The 23,665-nt window shown below is 42.7% G+C and overlaps 1 long non-coding RNA gene across 2 annotated transcripts; it reads left to right on the top strand.

The window, feature by feature from the left end:
• Positions 1 to 103: 103 nt before the first annotated feature.
• On the top strand, positions 104 to 6,657 carry LOC138810075 (uncharacterized). 2 transcript variants are annotated; one of them, XR_011367016.1, is made up of 3 exons: positions 104 to 224; positions 2,724 to 2,767; positions 6,313 to 6,657. It is a non-coding gene; the product is annotated as an uncharacterized lncRNA (long non-coding RNA). The 2 variants fall into 2 exon arrangements; XR_011367015.1 differs by lacking the exons at positions 104 to 224; positions 2,724 to 2,767 and adding exons at positions 4,602 to 4,911; positions 5,614 to 6,053.
• Positions 6,658 to 23,665: the final 17,008 nt, after the last annotated feature.

Here is a 23,665-nt window from a genome sequence, read left to right as displayed (position 1 = left end):
TGCGCCGTCGCAGGAGGCTCGCCCCGCCCACGGCCCCGCCCCCGCCCCCCACGCGGTTGCCAGGCAACGCCCGGAAGCGGGCGGTCTTCTCGAGGCCGCGCGACTGCTGTCCAGAGGCAAAGTGCAGATGCTCAGTCCGGCCTCTGGCCATGGCTTCGCTACGCACTGCCACCCCCAGGCTCAGGAACTACTTTAAGGACAACTACATTCCTCAGGTCTGCGAGGTACTGGAGTCTCGTGGGTCGAGAGTGGGGAGTGGAAGGGACGGGAGACCGAGAAGGAGAGGAGGGAGGGAAGAGCGCGAGGAAAGGCGGATTCAGATTTGGGTACCGCGGCGAGTGTGGGCCGAGGATACGGAGCGTCACAGACCCAGGAGTGATGGTGGCTGAAGCGGAAGGTCGAGGGTCATAGACCCAGGGGCAGAGCTGCTATGAACTGTGCTCATTACCTTGCTCATGCAACTGTAACCCCTCTGTACAGCATCTTTACAATTAAAAATGTTAAGAGTACATGTAGGCCAACCTGGAAGGTTTGGACAAGCGGAGGAAGTGCCCGAGTGACAGGAGAATAGAGTGTAGTATGGCGAAGAGTGTCAGCGCTCTCTCTCTCTCTCTCTCTCTCTCTCTCTCTCTCTCTCTGTCTCTGTCTCTGTCTCTCTCTCTCTGTCTCTCTCTGTCTCTCTCTCTCTCTCTCTCTCTCTCTCTCTCCCTCTCCCTCTCTCTCTCCTTTCCCCCCTCTCCCAGCCCTGACATAAGGACCTGAAGTGGTTCTGTGGAAAAGAAACCTCAAAATCATTGTTTTGGGGTAAGAGGAATCTCCCAGGCAGACAATATGCAGGTGAATTGTAGACTTTGTAGTTTTAGGTGTAGAAAGCAGAGAAGTTTGTGGAAAATAGTTGAGAAGAACTTGCTCTGGGTTACTTCATGTACAGAACCACACGTTTAGGTCATTCATAGCCTTGACCACCTTCATTTTATAAAGCAATGGGTTTGACACTGCCCACTTCAAAGTGACACTGGAAATAGCCTGATACCCAGACATGCTTTTGACAGCTCTGTGCCTTGAATAACTGCACTTGGAGTTTGTGCAAGTTCTTAGCTCCTACAGAGATTTTTTTTCCTCTTTCATCTCTATTAGCTCTCTGGTACTCCAGGACAGCTTTTCTGAAAATACAGCCTCTTTAATTCTGTCTTAAGATTACCTTAGCTTATTTTATAAAAGGTAATCTGTTAATTTGTGTTTATAAATATAATATAAATATGAATAATATGTTTATAAAGGGTAATGAGAGTAATATGTATACTTAAAATTGGAACAAAAAGGATATGTGGCTGAGCGTCTATAATCCTAGCTACTCAGGAGGCTGAGATCTGAGGATCTCGATTCAAAGCCAGCCCAGGGAAGGAAAGTCCGTGTGACTCTTACTCTTACTCAGAAAACTGGAAGTGGTGCTGTGGCTCAAGTGGTAGAGTGCTAACTTTGAGCTAAAGAGCTGAGTGGACAGTGCCGAGGCCCAGAGTTCAAGCCCCATGACCGACAAAAAGAAAAAAATCTGTGTTGCAGTGTCAAATAACGTTAGTAGGAGTTGGTGAGTGCATTCCAATGAAATTTATGCAGCTTGTGGATATGTTGTAATGCAATAAATTCTGGCACTATGGAAAGAAATCGGTGTTTCTGTCTTTCTATATTTCTGACACGTCACCACGAGGTATGTGTGGTGGGCTGGTATAAAAAGAATGAGGGAGAGATAGCGCATAGATCTGTGCACGGAAAGAGAAGAGTGCAGATGAGGGTATGAACTTTCCTATTCAATTGGGAGGATGATTTAGTTTAGCTTCTATTTTTTGATGGTAATTTAGAAGTATTTATCAAAATGTGAAATACTAGTGTTCCTTGCCTAAGATTTTATCCTGAGGGGTCCTTCACTCACTTTCATTTCCACATTACCAGAAGGTGTAAAAGAACAGTTTTTCCAGCAACCCACAAACTATCTTAAACTCATTACTCAGTCCTCCTGATCCTATTAAAGTGAATTCCATTCTTCCCAGTATCTCTTTTATTTATATGACTCAATTTCCCAGGAATTAATCTCTCCTAAAATCCACCTCCTAGGGCTGAGAGTGTGACTCAAATGATAGAGTGCTTGCCTAATAGGCCTTGAATTCAAACTCTAGTACCACCAAAAAATTTTTTTATAAAAAGATAAACTAGTTTGAAATCCATCTACTGGAAGTTTTGATAAATAAACAGTCTTCATGAGATTTTCTTGTATATTTAACCTCTTCTGAACTTCACATATGTGTCGTCAGTAAAACCTGTTTTTCACTTACAGTATCATTTCCATGCAAAATTCTTTATTTCGTGAAGTCTGACTTTAAAAATACTAGTTTTGCATGGCCCACTAAGCTAACAATATGTTGATTGATTTAGAACCAATCATTTTCAAATACTGTCCCCCCTCCCCCAATTCTTTCACTCCTGGGAATCATGAATATGCCTTTTTTAAATAAAAAAAGCAAACTTCATTTTGCATACCTCTTCTGTTCCCATTTTTTTTTTCATTCACTGCTCTCAATTTTACTAATTCTGTTTTATGCTATGGTCTGTTCTGTAAATCTTAATTTCAGACAATTTATCTTAGAGTGCTAATTGAATCTTTTTCTTTTCCCCGTCGGTCATGGGGCTTGAACTCTGGGCTTGGGCACTCTCTCTGCACTCTTCAGCTCAAGGCGAGTGCGCTACTGCTACAGCCACAGCACCACTTCAGGTGAGAGCCACTGGCACCCAGCTCACTGATTCTTTTAAATACATTTGAGCAAGTAAAAGAATCCATCGTTCCATCCATTTTGTAACCTTTTTTTTCTTAACATGTTTATTATTGTTATTTTAAAGTCATTACCCCATACTCGAAATATCTAGATTATCTGTGGGTCTACTTTATTCATTTATTTGTTTTTTGTTGGTCATGGCGTTTGAACTCTGGGCCTTGGTGCTGTCCTTGAGCTCTTCAGCTCAAAGTGAGTGCTCTACCACTTGAGCCACAGCTCCACTTCGGGTTTCCCAGTGGTTTATTGGAGATAAGAGTCTGATGGATTTTCTTGTCTGGGCTGGCTCTGAACCTCAATCCTCAGATCTCAGCCTCCTGAGTAGTTAGGATTATAGACATGAGCCACCAGTGCCCGGTTATTGTTTATTTTTATAATTGATTATTGATCAATTTCGTGACTCTGAATATATCAAGTAAGAGTGATTTTATTGCATATTGTATAGAAATAGACACTAAACATGATGTATTCCTTCCTTCCCTTTCTTCCTCCTTTCTTTCCTCCTCCTCCTCCTTTCTCCCTCTCTTCCCCTTTCTTTTCTTTACTCCCCTACTACTAGAGTCTGACTCAGTATCTTGAACTTGCTTGGCTTGCTTACTTGGTTTGTCCTCTATCCACTTGTGCCTGTATCCACATACTTCCAGCTTTTTGCTCATTATTCTGGAGATAGAGTCTCAAGGACTTTTATGCCTCAACTAGCTTCAAACTTTCAGATCTCAGACTTCTGAGTAAGCTAGGATTACAGAGGTGAAACACTGGCAAGTAGATTTCCTTTCTAAAGAGGCAGTGATCTCTATACAGGCTGAGCTGAACTGCGCTGTCACTGCATTTCAGGCATTTAGACTCAGTCCATGTCTGCCTTGTCCCATTTCTTGGGCAAAGCTCCTCTGGGCTTAAGATTGAGATGGTATCAAGTCTTCAAGTCTCCTTACTTTGAAAGACTGCAAGTGATACAGGTGTTTTTTCTCTAATTTTAAAAATTGTTATTATAAAGGTAATGTCCAGGGCTGGGAAGGTGGCTCAGTGGTAGAGTGCTTGCCTTTCATGCCTGAGGCCCTAGGTTCGATTCCTCAGCATCACATAAGCAAAAAAAGAAAAAAGCTGGAAGTGGTGCTATGGCTCAAGTGGTAGGGCGCTAGCCTTGAGCTGAAGAGCTGAGGGACAGCGCTCAGGCCCAGAGTTCAGGCACCATGACCGGACCAAAAAGAATAAAAAAAAAAAAAAGTAATGTCCAGCCTTCACAGGTTTTTGAGCTTAACTGTTCAGCTTTCTTCCCCAACTACAGCTTTAAATTCTATCAAAAGTAGAGGATTAGGAGAGGCTGATTTGGTGGGAAAAAAAGGCCATGGGAACAATGATGAAGATACAAAGCACACAGGGCTGCTGTTATTCACACTAACTTGCAGTAACCCATCTTCACCTTACAATGCGTTGCCTGCATTGTAGAAATCTGAAGAACAAACTGAGAGCAGACTCAAGACCACCAGAGAGGATGAAGAAAGGAATTAGACTCAGTTTCTTACTTCTCAGCTAGCTCTTTCCCTGGTTCTGGTTCCTCTTTAATGTTTTCTCCCTTTATATAAACTAGTATCTGTCTCTTGTATGATCTGATAGCACTGATTATTGTTTTCTAGGTATTGTTGATATAAAGGGTGTGGGTAAACAGGCTAGGACAACCAAAATAAGGACCATGGATTATGCTTTCACAAGTTATATTGTTAAATCTAAGAATAACAAGTGTAAACATCTATAGAATTTATAATGTCATGGCAACAGAGTTAGGTCCCAAGAAGTGAATAAGGTTTTAAACTCTCTTTCCTCTCCCAGTTTTGGTAACTCAATAGTCCCTGACTACTTGAGAAGGTGTGAGGATCATTTTTTATCTTGATTTGGACAGGGAAGCTCCTATTTCAGACACAATCAAGGTGATTGTCCTTATCCCTTGCTGACACCATTCTTGGCCACTTCAACAAGTCAAAGATGACCTCAAGGAGACAATTTCAAGAGGCAATGAAACACTGGCATGGATATCCACAGAGGAGATGAAATAGTCCCTGGGACCTTTCAGGGGAGCTGATGATCTGGGGTAGGCAGTGTTACAATGAATTCAGTCCATCAAAATGTACAGGGAGCTCAGAACTTAGCAAAGCATTGTGGGAATAGAAGGTGGCAAGAAGGCAGAGCCCATCCCTGAGCACTGAATGACTTGGAGAGCACCACCTGTGACAAGGACATCTGATGCCTAGTAGCACTTGGTGTAGTGTAGGAGTGCTGCAAAGCTGGAGCAGCTTGTAGATAATGGGAATTTTGTGGACAAGATGACACAATCTCAGAATCAGTTCTTATTGGTTATTTTTAACCCAGTGATTCTCTATCAAGGTTGGATATTAACATTTCCCGGGGGCGGGACTTTTAAAAAGTAGAGATGCCTAGGCACACCCAGTCCAATTAAATCAAAATCTTAAAAAAAATTAACAGTAACCAAGCTGTGCCCAGGGACTCATGAGCCATGATTCCACTTAAACCAGGCCCCCAAGTTAGTTTTGCTTTAGTCATTTTGGGGACGGGATCATGCTTTTTTTTTTTTTTCTGGGATGATCTGGCTCATGATCATCCTATTAACAACTTCCTTTGTAGCTCAGGTGAGAGAGAATGCTGCCACGCCCAGCTACAAGCTGGGAGGGAGTCCTATTAGCTTTTTGGCCAGACTGGCTTTGAGTCATGATTCTTCTGATCTCTGGCATGAGCCATCCTGTCTGGAAACTGCTATTTTTTTTTTTTTTTACAGGAAAATTCTCAGGCAATGCAAGTACAATGGACCCACTCACTAGCTGTTGAGAACCTTAGGACTCATATTCCACCCTATAAGGATTCATAGAGTAAAGCCAAACAATTTTAACTGGTTTGTGACTTGCTCAAGATCACATACCTGGTTAGTAGCAGAACTTGGATGACAACCATGATCTCCATGGATTTCCCTGTCAAATGAACATTTATCAATGATATTCTAGACTTCACAACCAACTACCAAGTTGCCACTCAAGGACAGGAGAAGTTAAAGCTGTTTGCTCTCAAAGGATCAGTTAGGCTGGCCCTGATCCAAGTTGAAAGAAGCACTGGTTCTGGTCTCCTCACTTATAACTTCCTTTCAAATAATGCTGTTTGGGTCAGGCACCTGGAAATGTGAATGATTTCTTTCATCCCAGTAAAATCCATCATGATCTTTGGGTAAGTTTTCCGTTTTTTCTAGTTTCTGGAGGGACTTGACTTACCCAGATCCACTGAGTAGAACAAGGGGCAGGGGACAAGACCCCCAGATAAGAGCTCCAGGGCAGTTCAGTGCAATTTGAGCAGCAGGACTGAGAACTGGAGAAGGAAGAGCACAGCACCCTCCCCTGGGTGAGAGGAGACAGCATAGTTAACCCAGCACCACAGGTTTGCCAGATACTCATTTTCTTTCATCATTTTTTTTTTCTTTCTCATACAGGGCTTGAACCTTGGTCCTGAGCACTATCTCCACTGGATTCCCTGGCCTTTGGTCTTCCAGATTCAAACAATAGTATACATGACCTAGCAATCTGAAGGAGGGACAGGCAAAAATGAGTCTCAGCTTGGGCTGCAGCTCTGTGGTGGAGGACTTGCATTTGTCAGGCTTTGGGTTTGCCAGCATTGCCTCCGCATTCAGATTTCAAGTTCAAAAAGGCTTACACTTTGCTATTGTAATTCAACTTCCTACATCATACACTCACATCTAAAGTACATTCTTCCTGCATGCTAGACATAAATTGCTTTGTTATATGGCAAAAAAATCAATACCTAAACTAAAATTTAAATGAGGGAAAGGGTGGGCTGGGAGCACTGGGTGAGAATGTTCGAGGGTGACATTTGATCAAGAGGCACTGTACTCATCATCTGCCCTCCCTCCCTTCCTCCCTCCCTCCCTCCCTCCCTCCCTCCCTCCCTCCCTCCCTCCCTCCCTCCCTCCCTTCCTTCCTTCCTCCCTCCCTCCCTCCCTCCCTCCTTCCCTCCCTTCCTTCCTTCCTTCCTTCCTTCCTTCCTTCCTTCCTTCCTTCCTTCCTTCCTTCCTTCCTTCTCTCCCTCCTTCCTTCCTTCCTCCCTTCCTTCCTTCGCTGTGAAACCAAGCTGATAGCAACTCATCCACCAAGGGCAGGGAATAGATTCTCGCAGGCAGGGAGGCAGGCAGTCCAAACAAACTGGTCCTCATCCATGTCTCCGTCGCCTCCATAGCCAGCATGCCCTTACTACTCAGGCAGATCTGCGAGGCGCGCACCGCATAAGCAGCACAGAGGGTTTGTGGCAGGAGACCAGAGCCCATTGTAGGACGGAAAGGCTCTTAGCCACCTCGTTCCTGGAAGTGGAAATCCGGGCTTCAAGACGTGGGGTGTTGGGCAGAGGGGCCTCGCGTCCCAGCCGAGGCTCTCTGGGGCGGGGGGAAGGGGCACCCGCCTCTCGTCCGCGCTCGGGACCCCGGTGAACCCCGCACTCACCGGCCGGCGTGCCCGGGGCTGCCCTGGGCGGAGCCGCCGCTGCCGCTGCGCTGAGCTCCGCTGCGTCCCGTGCCGCGGTCCGGGCGGGCGGGCGGTCAGTGCGGGCGTCGGGGCGGTCAGTGCGGGCGGCTCGCTGCTCCCGTAACCCGAGTCCGCCCGCCCCGCCCCGCGGGGGGCCCGGGGCCGCGGGCCGCCCGGATCTGCCAGACCAGGGCTCCCGCAGAGCACCGAGAACTTTCTAAGATGCCCTCGGGTGTCAACGCCATGGTCCAGGGAGCCGCGCGGGCTGCGGTGCGGGGGCCAGGGTCCGTGTCCGCACTGCCCTCTGGTTTTGGCGTGGGGAGGGCTACCAGATTCGCCGCGAACTTCTGCTCTGCCAGGGGACACGGAGGTCACAGGTCACACGGGGGGTGAACCAGCGATTTGGGACCAGCTTAAAGCTGGAAAGTCCGCCTGGGCGCACCTGGGACACCTGTCTTCAGGATTGCGGTGTCATGGCTAGGAGCGCCACTGCTATGAGACCCTGTGTGCTCCCTTGTCCCTTCCTACTGTGTAGCCCTCGTTACAAAGCCGATTTAAAAGCCTGTGCATGGGTTAGAGTTAAAGGCAGGTTTGAATCTGGAGGCAGCTGTACAAAATGTATCATACTATAATCAAAAACTTTCTCTAGGCCATTTCATGCCAGGTATCATGCCTGTAACATGGGGTAGGCCTGTGTTGTAGGTGAAAAGGGTCACCTTGCAGAAACTATAACAAAACCCCTTAAGTAGTGAGTTTGTTTGTTGTTGTTTTCACCAACAGATACTGATGGCTCACAGAATAGAAGTAGTAGGTCCAAGACCAAGGCCTGAGCCATGCTTTCTGGATCAGAGACAGCAACTCTTTGGTGTCCTTGCATGGCCAGGAAGTTGCCTGGGTAAAAGTGCTCTAATTTCATCCCACAGTACCCACTTTGGTGGTGTAAAGTATAGCAAAGACCTGGCTCCTGATGCTATGACAATCATGATGGGGTTTCCACAGGTGAATGAATCTCAGGGACAAAGACATCCTGAGCAGTAGTCTAGCCTCCTGATAGGAAGCCACAGGAACAAAGCATTCTTCCTTTCCTCAGTCTCTGGGAAGGTCACAGGACCAAGCCTCATTCCTCAAACTCACCACCATCCTCTAAGGTCAATTCTAAGTCAAGATCCTACCTCAACTAGGGAAATTATAGTCCCTTAGGCCCCACCAAAGACCAAATCACCACCCCCAAAGTAGAGTCTAGTGTCTATTTTCAGGAAAGCCTCTACTTAGGACTTGTGAGCTATAGTCAGTCAGAACCCACACAGGACCAAGCCATTCCCCGCAGCCTATTCTCTCTACCTAAGGACCCTGTTCCACGCAGGAGAGCTAGAGACTACCAGCACCCACAAAGACTAAGCCACAGCCTCTCCCCAGAGCCCTTTCTCTGCCTGGGCTCTCTCTCCTCTCAGTCCAGACACTGCATCCTAATCACAGTGGAGATGATCTGCACATGAAAGTGATTGATTGTCAGGTAACCTCAGCTGGACTTGATGTGACTAGCAGGAGGGGTTCCTTTCAGTCACCTGACATTCTGAGATGCCTTGGCTTTGTGTGACTTGGAGAGACAGGGAAGGACCACAGAGGGCTGTTGTCATGTGTTTTTGGACTCAGTGTTTTTATCTTTTAGTGTCATTTCCCCCTTCTGCCTTTGTCATAGGGAATGTAGAAATCAGGATGAAAAAGCATTTTAGGTGAGGTCTTGCTGGGGCTTGTTCAAGGTGTGTTTCACATGGTTAAGATGCTACATTTCATCCTTATGTCTGAAGTCTCAGGCTGCCACTTACAGGCAATGAGTATCTTAATACACTACTGTTTAAGGACTTGGAATGCATGAGTTGCTTTTGGTATGTAAAAAGAAGAGGTCTAGTTTGTACAAACATCCATAACCATATCTTTTCAGAGTTTCTCTTTATCCTTATAAGGAATAATTCTAAGGAAGTTGAACTTGACCATGAAAAAAACACTTTTTCAGGGAAGATCTGTAAAAATAAATTCCTCAAACTTTGTGTCTGAAATTTTTGTCATTATTTATTCATTTCTGAAAGACCCATATGTGGGACCCATATGCTATTGTTGACAAGATTTGGGGTTTGGTAATTAGTTTGTTCAAGGCTGAATATATTCAGCTACATATCTCTGGCCTCCTTTGTTTTTGATGAGAAAATTAATAGGCTCTTTATAAATTCTGAAGGTCATCTTTGGGTCAGCTAGGTAGATAAATGTTCATAATGAACCTGTATGTTCTAAATGTCATATCAAACTAGTGTTTGACCCTCATCTGAATTGAATGAAAAAATAATGTGTTCAGAGTAGCCTTCCTATGGTCATTCTAAATAAAGGTAATGGTAATATTAAAGCAGAAACAAAAAGGGTGATGAAGAATAGGACAGGTTTGTGTTTTGGTGAAGTGGTTGACCTTAGACTGACCTTCTGACACTGAATCCAGTTTCCAGACATCTAAATCTGTGCTGGTGAGTTTTGAGAAAGGGACTTGCTTTTGTTGCACACACAGCCTGAATCCCATCCCATTGTCCATTTGCCACCTTAGCTGGGATGAAGCATGCACGTGCTGATGGTGTCTTCCCTTGCCATGAACTCTCATGGACTATTTTGCCAAATTCTAACTTTAGGGAGCCAGGGTTACAGACATGAGCAACCATACTCTGACTAGATTGCAATTGAGAGAAATATTATCAATCTAAATAACCATCTAAGAAAACTTGTGCTATACTTACATTATGATTAACTCAAAGTGTCTTGCAAGCATAAGGCTAATAATGCCTGTCATTTTAGCTAAGCAGGAGGCTGGCATGTGAGGATGCCAATTCAAAGGCAACCTGGACTGGAAATCCTTGAGTCCATAATCTCCCACGAACCACCAAGAAGATAGAATTTGGGCTGTGGCCCAACTAGAAGGGCACCAGCTTTAAGTGTAAAAGCCAAAGGACAGTGCCCAGGTCCTGAGGGCAAAGCAAGTGCAGGCACACACATCTAAGAAGCATCCTGAAGGCCAGGAACTGGGATGGTCACAGGGGGCTATGCCCAGATGGGCGGGGCCCTCGGCTGTTGTGACATCATAGATGCCATTGTGAGGTAACTGTTACTTGGTATATATAGAGGGTGGTGACTGGTGGACTCTTTTTTTTTTCGTTTCATTTCAAATTTTTACTTTTAAACTGAAGGTTGATGACATCTGTTTAATCGCATCAAGGTAATAAGTGTGTGGATCTCCTTAAAGTCTATTATTTCTTTTTTATTATTATTGTGAAAATACCATATAGAGGGGTTCAATTACCTGGCCAAGAGAGTGAGTACATTTCTTATCAAGCATTGTTGCCTCCTCCTTTGTTTCCCCATACCATCCCTTCCCCTCTCCACCCCCTACCCCTGGTGGACTCTTGTAAGTAGTTGGGAGGTTGGAGTTCAGTTGGTTGGTTGTATGGTGATTTGTTGGGTTTCTGGGTTTTGTGTGTTGATTTTGTTTGATTTTTGGGTTTGGGCATTTGGATTGTGATTTGGCTTTGATGTTTGGACTTTGGGTTTGTTGTTTTGCCTTTTTTATTTTCCTGTTGTTTTAGTTGTAATTATTTTCTTTATATATCATTTCCTTTAATTTTCATTTTTTACTTTTTTTACAGTTTTACTGTTAGTTTGTTTTTCGTTTCTCTTTTTAGTTTATTTTTTCTTTAACTTAACATTTTTGCTTCTATTTTCATTTTCCTTGTTTTAAATTAGTATTTAGGTGTTTTTCATTATTATTATTCTAAATTTCTTCCTTCTATATTTATGTATTAGATTTTGTTTTCTTACATATATTCGTTAGATAGTAGTTACATTTTATTCATTTATTTAGTTCAGTATAGCTATTATTGTAGATTGTTGACATCTTATTCTTTTATCATATATTATATATTTTATTCCATTCATTGTATTTTATATTTTGTAACATTTAATTCTGTTTTTTTCTATTTTGTTTCATTGTATTTTGTTCTACTTGGTTATATTTGATAATCTTTGGTTTTGTTTTCTTTCTTTGTTCATTAATATTCTCCCTGGTCAGCATCGCGAGGTCCCGGCAGGGCTTTGAGGCCAGTTCCTCAGACAAGGAGCTCCTCAGGGCTCACTACCTGGTGCTGAGGACCATCCTTGAGGGGGGTTTTACCCCCATCAAGTTGGCCAAGCACCTGCCCACGGACACCCTGGTGGTTGTTAAAGTCTTTGACAGGTATGACAGCCTCCTTTTCGCCACTGAATTGGACATTTTGAAGGCTGTGGAGCACCTGAACATCATGAAATTCTGAGATGGTAGAAGCAGAGCAGCAGATGTACTTGGTGATGGAGTACTAGATGGAGGAGACCTTGTGGACCACCTGCAAAAGGTGGACAGGCTGGGGGAGGAGGAGGCGGCCAGGCCCGTGTTCAGGCAGATCTTGAGGGTGGTCAAATACTGCCGTGACAATGGCATTGCGCACAGGGACATCAAGGCAGAGAACATCCTGCTGGACCGCAGGGGCACAGCCAAATTATGTGACTTTGGGTTGAGCACACGGTTCCTGCCCGGGCTGCAGCTGGACAAGGAGTGCGGGACTCTGGCCTACTAAGCCCCTGAGATGATCAAGTAGCAGAGTAACCAGGGCCCCAAGGTGGACATTTGGAGCCTGGTGGTGCTGCTGTACTTTATGGTCATGGGTGACATGGCCTATGAAGGCAGGTCATGGGTTGTACTCAAAAAACAGGTTTTAGATGGCAAGTTTGACATACGAGAATGTTTTTCCCCTGAACTCCGAAGAATGTTAGCCTACCTAATGACGGAGGACCCCAAGAAGAGGCCCTCGGTGAGGAAAGCAATGCGCCATCCCTGGCTCAAGACAACTAGGGTAGCCTCACCCAGCCCCAGCCAGACTGCTGTGAACCAGCCGGACCCTGCCACCCTGCACCTCCTGGGCACTTATATGGGAGTTAACCCAGGAGAGGTGCGGGCAGCCCTGTCTGGCAGGATGTTCAACGCTGCGATGGGAACCTACTGGATTCTACAGGAGCAGCAAGACCAGGGGCTTGACCTGAGCTGCCTGGTGAAGCACCTGCTTCCTGGGCGTCCGCCTTGTCCCTGGCCTACACACCCCTCCTGCCTAAACGTGCAAGTCAAGAGAGCCAGTGCACCTGTGCGCCACCCTGCTGAGCAGCAGCAGGAGGAGGGTGGCAGGAAAGGCACTGTATCTGTGTGCCTCCCCTGCCTCCTCTGCAGCCCCTGCATAACCAGCACAGAGGGGGAGACTGAGGGCAGCAAGCCTGCCCCTGCTCCAGCAGCAGCAGCAGCAGCAGCAGCAGCAGCAGCAGCAGCAGCAACACCGCCCCTCCCCATAGGCCACCCCAGTGAATGGACCTGCCCAGCGCCTGAGCAGGAGAGGCAGGTGGGCAGCAGGGCTGATTCTCTCCCCCATCCTATGTAATATGTGGACAGGGGCCCCACAGGGGGAGAGGGACCTCAGCTGGGCTGCCCAGGTCCAGAAGCATCTGATGCAAACTGCAAGGGCCTAGGGGAAACAGGGCAGAGCAACAAGCTCCCCTCAGGATCACCACCAGCAGAAATGTCCACCAGGGCCACGGAGGCAGAGCTGGAGGGCAGCGCCGTTCCTGCCCCCGGTCCTGCAGCAAATGGAAGAGGCACAATCTGGAAGAGACTCAAGAGGAATGCTTTCATTTATTTATTTTTAAAGTAAGATTTTATTGTGAAAATACTGTACAGAGGTGTTACAATCACATGAGCTAGGTAATGAGTTCATTTCTTATCAAGCATTGTTGCTTCCTCTTCCTGCTTTGTTTTTTCCGCTACCATCCCTTCCCTCCCCTCTCCACAACTACATTCACCCCCCCCCCCCACCTAAATTGTAAAGTTCGTTTCTCGACACAGCATCTTGTACTATCACTGTTGTAATGGGTCCACCTGTATCCCTATTTTTTTGGGGGGGGGTCTGGTCGTGGGGTCTGAACTCTGGGCCTGGGCGCTGTCCCTCAGCTCTTCAGCTCAAGGCTAGCGCTCTACCACTTGAGCCACAGCGCCACTTCCGGCTTTTTTCTTTTTGCTTATGTGGTGCTGAGGAATCGAACCCAGGGCCTCAGGCATGCAAGGCAAGAGCTCTACCACTGAGCCACCTTCCCAGCCCCCTGTGTCCCTATTTTAAATGATTTGTTTTTTTCCCTTCTTCTCCCCAAATTATATCAATATTAAATACAGTTATACCATAGGGGACGGACATACAAACAACAAAAAAATCATGTGGTATCTTATAAAGACATTAGAAACAATAGCAAGAAAGAAAAAAACAGCTGTGTCCTTATCTTGGGGTTCATTTTGCTTAACATCATCTTTTTTTTTTTTTTTTGGTCAGCCATAGGGCTTGAACTCTGGGCCTGGGCTCTGTCCCTCAGCTTTTCAGCTCAAGGCGAGCGCTCTACCACTTGAGCTACAGCGCCACTTCTGGTTTTCTGGTGGTTTATTGGAGATAGGAGTCTCACAGTCTCTCCTGCCCGGGCTGGCTTTGAACCATGATCCTCATATCTCAGCCTCCTGAGTAGCTAGGATTACAGGCGTGAGCCATCAGCGCCCGGCTGCTTAACATCATCTTATCTGACCTTTTTTCCTTGTCTCAGATATATACTATTTATTGCAAATAAGGGAAACCATGGGACCTATTTTTCTTTGCATCTGGCTTACTTCACTTAATGTAATTTTTTTCCAAGTCTTTCCATTTCCTAACAAATGGGGCAATGCCATTCTTTCTAAAGATGGAGTCATAGAATTCCATTGTGTATATATATACCACATTCTCTTGATCCATTCATCTACTGAGGGGTATCTGGGTTGGTTCCATATCTTAGCTATGGTAAATAATGCTGCAATAAACATTGTTGTGCTGGTAGCTTTATTATGGTCTTGTTTGTGATCATTTGGGTAAACGCCCAAAAGTTGGATTGCTGGGTCATAGGGGAGCTCTATGTGCAGTCTTTTGGGGGAATCTCCATACTACTTTCCAAAGTGGTTGAACAAGTTTACACTCCCACCAACAATGCAGTAGAGTTCCCTTCTGTCCACATCCCCTCCAGCATCTCTTGCTATTATAGTCCATTATTATAGCCATTCTAACCGGGGTGAGGTGGAATCTCAATGTTATTTTGATTTGCATTTCTTTTATGGCTAGGGAGGTTGAGCATTTCTTCATGTGTCTATTGGCCATCCTTCTTTCTTCTTCAGAAGAGTTTCTCTTTAAGTCTTTAGCCCACTTATCAATTAGGCAGTTGTTTCTTTGAGGATTTGTTGTTGGGGATTTAATTTTTTGAGTTCCAGGTATATTGTAGATATGAGACCCTTGTCTGTTGTATGGATAGTGAAGATCTTCTCCCAATCCGTGAGCTTTCTATTGATCTTGCTAGCTATGTCCTTTGCCATGCAGAAGCTCTGCAGCTTCATCCTGTCCCATTTGTCCAACCTTTCTTTGATTTGTTGTGTTTCTGGGTCTCTAGTGAGAAAATTTCAGACTGCCTAGGAGACTTAGGGTTTCTCCTATTCCTTCCTGTAATGTTTTTAGGGTGTCTGCTTTGACTCCGAGGTCTTTGATCCGTTTGGAGTTGATTCTGGTGAATGATATATAAGGATCTAGCTTTAGTTTTCTACAAGTGATTAACCAATTTTTGCAGCACCATTTACTGAAGAGGTTGTCTTTCTTCCATTCTATTTTTTTTAGCTTCCTTATCAAAGATTAGGTGGCTGTAGGTTTGTGGGTTCATTTCTGGGTTTTCAATTCCATTGGTCCTGAGGTCTGTTCTTGTGCCAGTACCAAGCTGTTTTGATTACTATGGCTTGGTAGTAGAGTTTGAAATTTGGTATTGATATTCCTCCTGCACTGTTCTTTCTATTAAGGATCGTTTTTGCTATTCGGGGTCTTTTATTGTTCCAATTTTTGGATTGCTTCTTGTATTTCCTTGAAGAATGAGGTTGGAATATTGATAGGTATCTCATTGAATTTGTAGATAGCCTTGGGAAATACTGTCATTTTCATGATGTTGATACTTCTGATCCAGGAGCATAGGAGGTTTTTCCACTTCCTAAGTTCTGCTTTGATTTCCTTTTCAGGTTTTTAAAATTTTCATCATAGAGGTGCTTCACTTCTTTAGTTAATTCCTAGGTATTTTATTTTTTGTGGGGCTATTATGAATGGAGTTGCTCTCCTGATTTCAGCCGTGCTCTTCTCATTGTTGGCATACATAAAAGCCATTGATTTTTGAGGGTTAATTTTATATCCTGCTACTTTGCCAAAGTTTCAAATCAGCTTGAGTAATTTGGGAATGGAGTCCGTGGGATTCTTTAAAAAAAGATGTCATCTGCAAAGAGGGAGAGTTTTACTTCAACTTTCCCTATTTGGATCCCCTTTATGTTTGCATCTTTTCTTATTGCTGTAGCTAGACATTCTAATACTAAATTGAAAAGAAGTGGAGAGAGTAGACATCCTTATGTCCTTCCTGAGTTTAGAGGAAATGGCTTTAGTTTTTCACCATTAAATATAATGCTGGCTGTAAGTTTGTCATTGCCTTTATTGAGGAAAGTTCCATGGATTCCTAGTTTTTCCAGAGCCTTCATCATAAAGGGATGTTAGATCTTGTCGATGCTTTTTCTGCATCTATTGAGATAATCATGTGGTTCTTATCCTTGCTCTTGTTGATGTGATGAATTATATTAATTGATTTGCATATGTTGAACCAGCTTTGTATCCCTGAAACGAATTCTGTTTGATCATGGTGTATGATTTTTTGGATGAATTGTTGGATTGGCCAAAATTTTGTCGAGAAGTTTTGCATTGATGTTCATCAAAGAAATGGGTCTATAGTTCTCTTTCTTTGATGAGTCCCTGCCTGGTTTTGGGATGAGGGTTATGATGGCTTCATAGAAAGAGTTTGGTAGTGAACTTTCTCTTTTAATTTTATTGAAGAGTTGGAGGAGTGTTGGTGTGAGTTCTGCTTTGAAGGCCTTGTAGAATTTCGCTGTAAATCCATCCAATCCTGGGTTTTTCTTAGATGGGAGGTCTCTTATTGCTGTTTCTATTTCGATGCTTGTTATGGGTCTGTTAAGTTGGTTTAACTCATCCTGGTTTAGTTTTGGCATATCAATATTTGCTAGGAAATTGTCCATTTCTCCCAGATTCTCAAGCTTATTAACATAAAGTTTTGTGAAGTATTCCTTTATAATGTTCTTAATCTGGTTGTTTATGTGGTGATGTTTTCATTCTCAGCTCTGAGTTTATTTGGGTGTGTTCTCTTTTTTTTTTGATAAGATTTGCCAAGGGTCTGTCAATTTTGTTAATTTTTTCAAAGAACCAACCTTTTGTTTTGTTCTATTTTTTTTATTCTAATTCATTTAATTCTGATTTAATTTTAATTATTTCTTTCCACCTACTGGATTGGGGTTTATCTTGCTGCTCTTATTCAAGGAGGTTCAAATATCTCATTAAATTGTTGGTTTCAGATCTCTCCAATTTGTTGATGTAAGAACTCGGAGCTATAAACTTGCCTCTGAGTACTTCCTTTGCTGTGTCCCAGAGGAGCTGGTAATTTGTGTGTTCATTTTTGTTGTCTATCATGAGCATTTGAATTTCCTTTCTAATCTCTTCCATGACCCACTGGTGATTCAACTGTGTGTTGTTCAGCCTCCATGTGTTACAGGACTTTCTTTGGTGGCTTTTGGTGTTGAGTTCTAATTTTATTCCCTTGTGGTCTGAGAGAATGCATGGCATGAGTTCCATGTTTCTGAATTTGGACAAGTTTGCTTTGTGACCTAAAATATGGTCTATTTTGGAAAATGTTCCATGTGCTGCTGAGAAGAACGTGTATTGTGATGCTGCTGGGTGAAATATTCAGTAGATGTCTGTTAAATCTAGTTGATCTATGCAGTTGTTTAGTTGTTGTGGTACCTCTGTGGAGTTTTTGCCCAGTTGATCTATCTAGTGGGGATAGTGGTGTGTTAAAGTCCCCAACAATTAATGTCTTTGGATCTTTGTGAGATTTAAGGAAAGTATTGTTTCTTGGATAAATTTGTGTGCTCTGTTGTTTGGTGAATAGGTATTTAGAATTGTAATATTCTCTAGAAGGAGATATCCCTTAATTAGTATGTAGTGACCTTCTTTATCTCTTCTCACTAATTTTAATTTGTAGTCTATTTTATCTGATATTAGAATTGCAACTCCTGTCTGTTTATGGGGGCCGTTTTCTTGGTAGATTTTATTCCAGCCTTTCACTTTCAGAATGTTTGTTTTTATGGGCAAGGTGTGACTCTTGAAGGCAGCAGATAGAAGGATCTTGCTTTTTAATCTAACTAGACAGTCTATGTTGCTTAACTGGAGATTTAAGTCTATGAATTTTGAGAATTAGGACTGAGAGGTATTTGGTAGTTCCTGCCATGTTATCCACCTTCTTGGGGCTGTGACAATTGGTTCTTAGATTCCTATGGTTCTTAGATTCTCAGTTTGGGTGTGGTTCCTTGGCCTTTATTATTGTCTTGTTGGTTTTCCATGTATAGGACATCTTTAAGTATCTTTTGTAGGGCTGGTTTGGTGGAGATATATTGTTTCAGTTTTTCCTATACTATGGAAGGTTTTTATTTGGCCTTCCCTTATGAAGGAGGGTTTAGCTGGGTACAGTATTCTTGGTTGATAGTTGTTTGTCTTTAGGGCATGTCATACATCATTCAAAGCTGGAGATCTTTCTTCTAATCATAGCTACTCAGGAGGCTGACATATTGAGGATCCCAGTTTAAAGCCACCCAGGGCAGGAAAGTCTTTGAGATTTTATCTCTCTGGAAGTGTGGTCCAAGCAAACATGGCAAACAGTGTAAAGCTCTGAATTCAAATCCTAATAAAAATAAAAACATAAAGTCATTGTATTCAAACCTGTTAACTTATTTATTATTATTAATTATTAATTATTAATATACATAGGAGCAAAGTAAATAGTGTTTGACACCATTGTGTTACTGAAAAGAAAGAGATCACATATGAAAAAGACTCAGAGCAGAGCATGAACAACAGGTAGCAATGCACAGTGCTGTGACATGCCAAGATAATTTATTAAAAGAGTATCTGAGCCTGGCACAGGTAGCTCAGGCTCAGGTCCTAGGATGGCAGTTTTGGCTATGGGCCAAGAGATTTCATCCAGCCTAGCATATTTGAAGCTGAGGCAGAGTTGCCACAACCTGAGTTCAAACCCTGTGACTGGCAAAAAAAAAAAAAATAAGACCCTCACTTGGATCTTGTACTATTTTATTCTGCCATCCCTGGCATTTGAACTCAGGGAAGTGGCGCTGTGGCTCAAGTGGTAGAGTGCTCGCCTTGAGCTGAAGAGCTGAGGGACAGCTCCCAAGCCCAGAGTTCAAGCCCCACGACTGACCAAAAACAACAACAACAAAACAACAACAACAAAAAGAAATTCAGGCCCAGTTCCCAGGTCCTGAGACTTCAAGCCCGAAGACTGGGAAAAATATTTATCTACATTTATATTTATTTACATATATAGTATATATTATACCTAAGACCCAGGACTGTCATAAAAAAAAACTCCAAATGTAAAACTTGGCTTCTTACTCCACCTATAAATTTTTGGCAGTGCTGGAATTTGAACTCTGGGCCTAGATTCCTCAGTTCATCAATAGCTCAGTGGTAGCACACCAGCCTTCAGCAAATTAAGTGCCAGGCAGTTCCAAGGACCTGAAATCAAGCCCCACAAGTGGCCAATATATAAATAAGATAGATGTGTATATATACATATATTTATATATATATGTATAGAGATGTCTATGTATTATTAAATTATACATAATATATTACCACCAATTTTTTAGGTATTAAATTATGCCTCCATTTAATTATCATGGTTGAATACTTAAAGTATTACTTAAAAATTAGTCAGTGTCCTATTATTATTGTATATAATTTTATAATAGAATCATTAACTACTAATTTAATGATTACTTTTATAATATTCCCTTAGTATTCATATATATATATATATATATATATATATATATATTAATGAGTATCTTAGCACCTCTCACCATTTGTATGTGCCAGTCCCAGGATTTGAACTTTAGGCCTAGTTTGCCTGGTTTGGCTGTGGCTCCACTGATAGCACACCAGCCTTCAGCAATGAAAGGTCATGCACACTTTCCAGGCCATGTCATTAAGACCCAGGATGGTCACAATGCAAAGGAAAAAATGTGAAAACTCTGTCTGGAATTTCCTGCTTTTTTGTTCTCCGTTTTTTTGTTTGTTTGTTTGTTTGTTTTTGCCAGCCCCAGGAATTGAACTCAGGTCCTAGGATACCAGGTTTGGCTGTGGGTCAAGAGGTTGCACCTCAGCCTAGCATAATCGAAGCTCAGGCAGTGTTGCTATGACCTGAATTCAAGCCCTGTGCATGACAAAAAAAAAAAAAAAAAAAAAAGGCCTTGCTTGGAACTTGCACTATTTTATTCTGCCATCCCTGACATTTGAACTCAGGAGCTGGGTAACTCCATTGCGCTGTGGGTGAAGTGGGAGCTCATTGTTCTTGAACAAAAGATATTCAGGCCCAGTTCCCAGGACTGTAAAAAATAATATGTATATACATTTATATGACATATCTACCTGTATATCATATAGTATACTTAAGACACAGGACTTTTACACATAAAAATAAACAAGTGAAAATTGGCTTCTCCACCTATAAATTTTGGCAGTGCTGGGATTTGAAATCAGAGCCTAGAATCCCCAGTTCATCAATGGATCAGTGGTAGCGCACCAGCCTCCAGCAAATTAAGCCACTGGGAAGTTCCAAGGAACTGAGACCAAACCCCAGGAGTGGCTAATATATAAATGGATAGATATGTAGATTGCTGTATTTATATATAGATATATAATATTATATAATATAGAATGAGAGATATCTATGTATTATCAAATTATATCTATTACTATTAATTATTGGGTAATAACTTATGCCTCCATTTAATTATCATGGTTGAATACTTAATAAAGTATTAATTAAAAATTAGTCAATGTTCTATAATTATTGTGTATAATTCTATAATAGAATCATTAACTATTAATTTAATTATTACTTTTATAACATTCCCTTAGTATTCATATATATAGCAATGAATTTCTTAGCATCCCCCTCCATTTGTATGTGCCAGTCCCAGGTTGGACACTTATAGCCTGCCAGCCTGCAGCAATAAAAGGTTATGTCCATTTTTCAGGCTGTGCCATTAAGATCCAGGATGGCCACACTGTAAAGAAAAAAACCATGCAAAACTGCTGTCTGGAACTTCCTGCTTTTTTTTCGTTTTCTGTTTTTTATTTTTTTGTTTTTGTTTATTTATTTTTGTTTTGGCAGCCATGGAAGTTGACCTCTGGTCCCAGGATACCAGGATCTGCTGTGGCTGAAGGGGTTGCACCCAAGCCTTGTGTAGAATTGCCAAGACCTGAGTTCAAGCCTGGTGCCTGTCCAAAAAAAAAAAAAGGCCCTGGTTGGAACTTGCACCATTATTCTGCCTTCCCTGGGGTTTGAACTCAGGGGCTGGGTAACTTTGTTGCATTGGGCGTGAAGTGGGAGTTTACCATCCTTGAGCAAAAGAAATTCAGGCCCAGTTCTCAGGGCCTGCATTTAAGCCCCAGGACTGGCAAAAAATAATATTTATATACATTTTAATATATAACATATATTTACACACATATTGTATATCATATCTAAGACCCCAGACTTTCACACACACACACACACACACACACACACACACACACACACATATACACACGTAAAAATTGGCTTCTTACTCCACTGTAAAAATTGGCTTCTTACTCCACTGATATATATTTGGCAGTGCTGGGATTTAAAATCATTATATTGAATGTAAATTTCCTAGATTGGTGCCTTTCATCATAGCTACTCCCTATTTCACCAATAGAAATACATCCTTTGCTTTGCTCTCTGCCTTCATAGTATCTGGGATTATAGGCATGAGCCATCATGTCTGGCAATTGCTGTTTCTTTACAGGAAGACTGCCACAGGCAGTGCAAGTACAATGGAACCACACATGAGCTGTTGAGAACCATGGGACTCATATTCCACCCTACAAGGATTCACAGACAGAGTAAGGGTCAAGCAATTTAGTTTGATTGTGACTTGCTCAAGATCACATGCCTGGTTAGTAACAGAGCTTGGATGACAACCATGATCTCTGTGGATTTCCCTGTCAAATGAACATTTATCAATGATATTCCAGACTTGACAGCCAACTTCCAAGTTGCCACTCAAGGACAGGAAAAGTCAAAGCTGGTGCATCTCAAAGGATCAGTTAGGCTGGCCCTGATCCAAGTTGAATGGCCAGAATAAGGAGCGCTGCTTCTGGCCTCCCCTCTTACTCATTCCTTCTAAATAATGATGTGTGGGTCAGGCATCTGGAGAAATGAACTTCTTTCATTCCAGTAAAATCCATCATGACCTTTGGGCCACTTTTCCATTTTATCTAGTCCAGGAGGATCTTCACTTACCCCCAGATCCACTGAGTAGAACAAGGGGCAGGGGACAAGACCCCAGATGAGAGCTCCAGGGCAGTTCAGTGCAATCTTGAGCAGCTGGGCTGAGTGCTGGAGAAGGGAGTGCACAGCACCCTCCCCTGGCTGAACAAGGAGACAGCACAGTTAATCCAGCACCACAGGTTTGCTAAATACTTATTTTATCACCCCCCACCCCAACTTTTTTTTTTTCTATTTTGGTACTGGGGTTTGAATCTTGGTCCTGGGTACTATCCTTGAACTTTTTCACTCAAGGCCAGAAATCTAACACTCGAGTTGTCTTACCATTACTTGTGATATTTGCTGTCTAACTGGAGATGAGCTTCTTAGTTTATATTCCCAGGCTGGCTTTGAACCCCAGTCCTCAGATCTCAGCCTTTTGAGTAGCTATGATTATGGGCATGAGCCTCTGATATCTAGTCCAAAATGGTTCCTTATGCTGCCTAATCATTCCTAGTGCAACCTTTGCCCTTTTAAGATACATCTACTATCCTGTTGGTTTCCAAGGGATATGGTACTCACATAACATAAAAACTATATTTATTGCAGCATTATTTACCATAGCTAAGATATGGAAGCAACCCAGATGCCCCTCAGTAGATGAATGGATCAAGAAAATGTGGTATATATGCACAATGGAATTCTATGCCTCCATCAGAAAGAATGACATTGCCCCATTTGTTAGGAAATGAAAAGACTTGGAAAAAATTATATTAAGTGAAGTTAAGCCAGGCCCAAAGAAACATAGGTTCCATGGTTTCCCTTATTTGAAATAACTAGTATATATCTGAGACAAGCAGAAAAGGCCAGATAAGTTGATGTTAGGTGAAATGAACCCCAAGATAAGTATTCAAATGTTTTTTTCTTTCATGTGATTGTTTCTAACATATTTATAAGATGATTTCTTTGTTGCTTTGTATGTCCCTCCCCTATGGTACAACTCCTTCTTTCACTGTATTTGATGTTGGTATAATTTGTGGAGGGAAAGGGAAAAAAACAAATCGTTTAAATAGGGATACAGGTGGACCCATTGCAACAATGAGATGTACAAGTCGTTATGTCGAAAAATGAACTTTACAACTTTGGCTGGGGGGGGAGAGGAGTGAGGGTGGGGTGGAGGGGTGGGGGGGAGTGGGAGATGAGAAGGGATGGGAAGGGGAAACAAAGGAGGAGGCAACAATGCTTGATAAGAAATGTACTCATTATCTTGCCCATGTAATTGTAACCCCTCTTTATGGTATTTTCACACACACACACACAAAAGAACATAACTTTTCCTAAGGGTGACCTGCTAGGATGTATGGGAGGCAGAGTGAGTTCCAGTTTGAACTTTACTGCTCTCTTAGCAACCCATGGGAACAAAACTGAGTGAGAAACTTCTCCCAAATGCAGCATCAGTACTGGGAACACCTCAGAAACACTTTTCATGAGAAGAGTCAGAAAAATAGAAAAATGAGAAAGACTGACAATGTTTAAGATAAAACTTAATCTTGCTTAATAAAGTAACAGGAAGCTGAGGGCTGGTTGACTGCCCTGTAGTCCTAGTTCCTTGGTTGGATCATGGTTTTTGGATAGGGCTGAATCTTACATCTGCAAAGTTGTAAATGTATATTTGCTGTCAGAGAGACTCTCCATTAATGTCTGTTTTAGGCTCTAAATACCAAGTTGATAGTG

The sequence above is a fragment of the Dipodomys merriami genome, unplaced genomic scaffold (assembly GCF_024711535.1).
Source record: "Dipodomys merriami isolate MVZ:Mamm:240054 unplaced genomic scaffold, mDipMer1.0.p SCAF_5, whole genome shotgun sequence".
NCBI lineage: Eukaryota > Metazoa > Chordata > Mammalia > Rodentia > Heteromyidae > Dipodomys > Dipodomys merriami.
The sequence above is the reverse complement of the archived record's forward strand: the minus strand, read 5'-3'. Positions and strand labels throughout refer to the sequence as shown.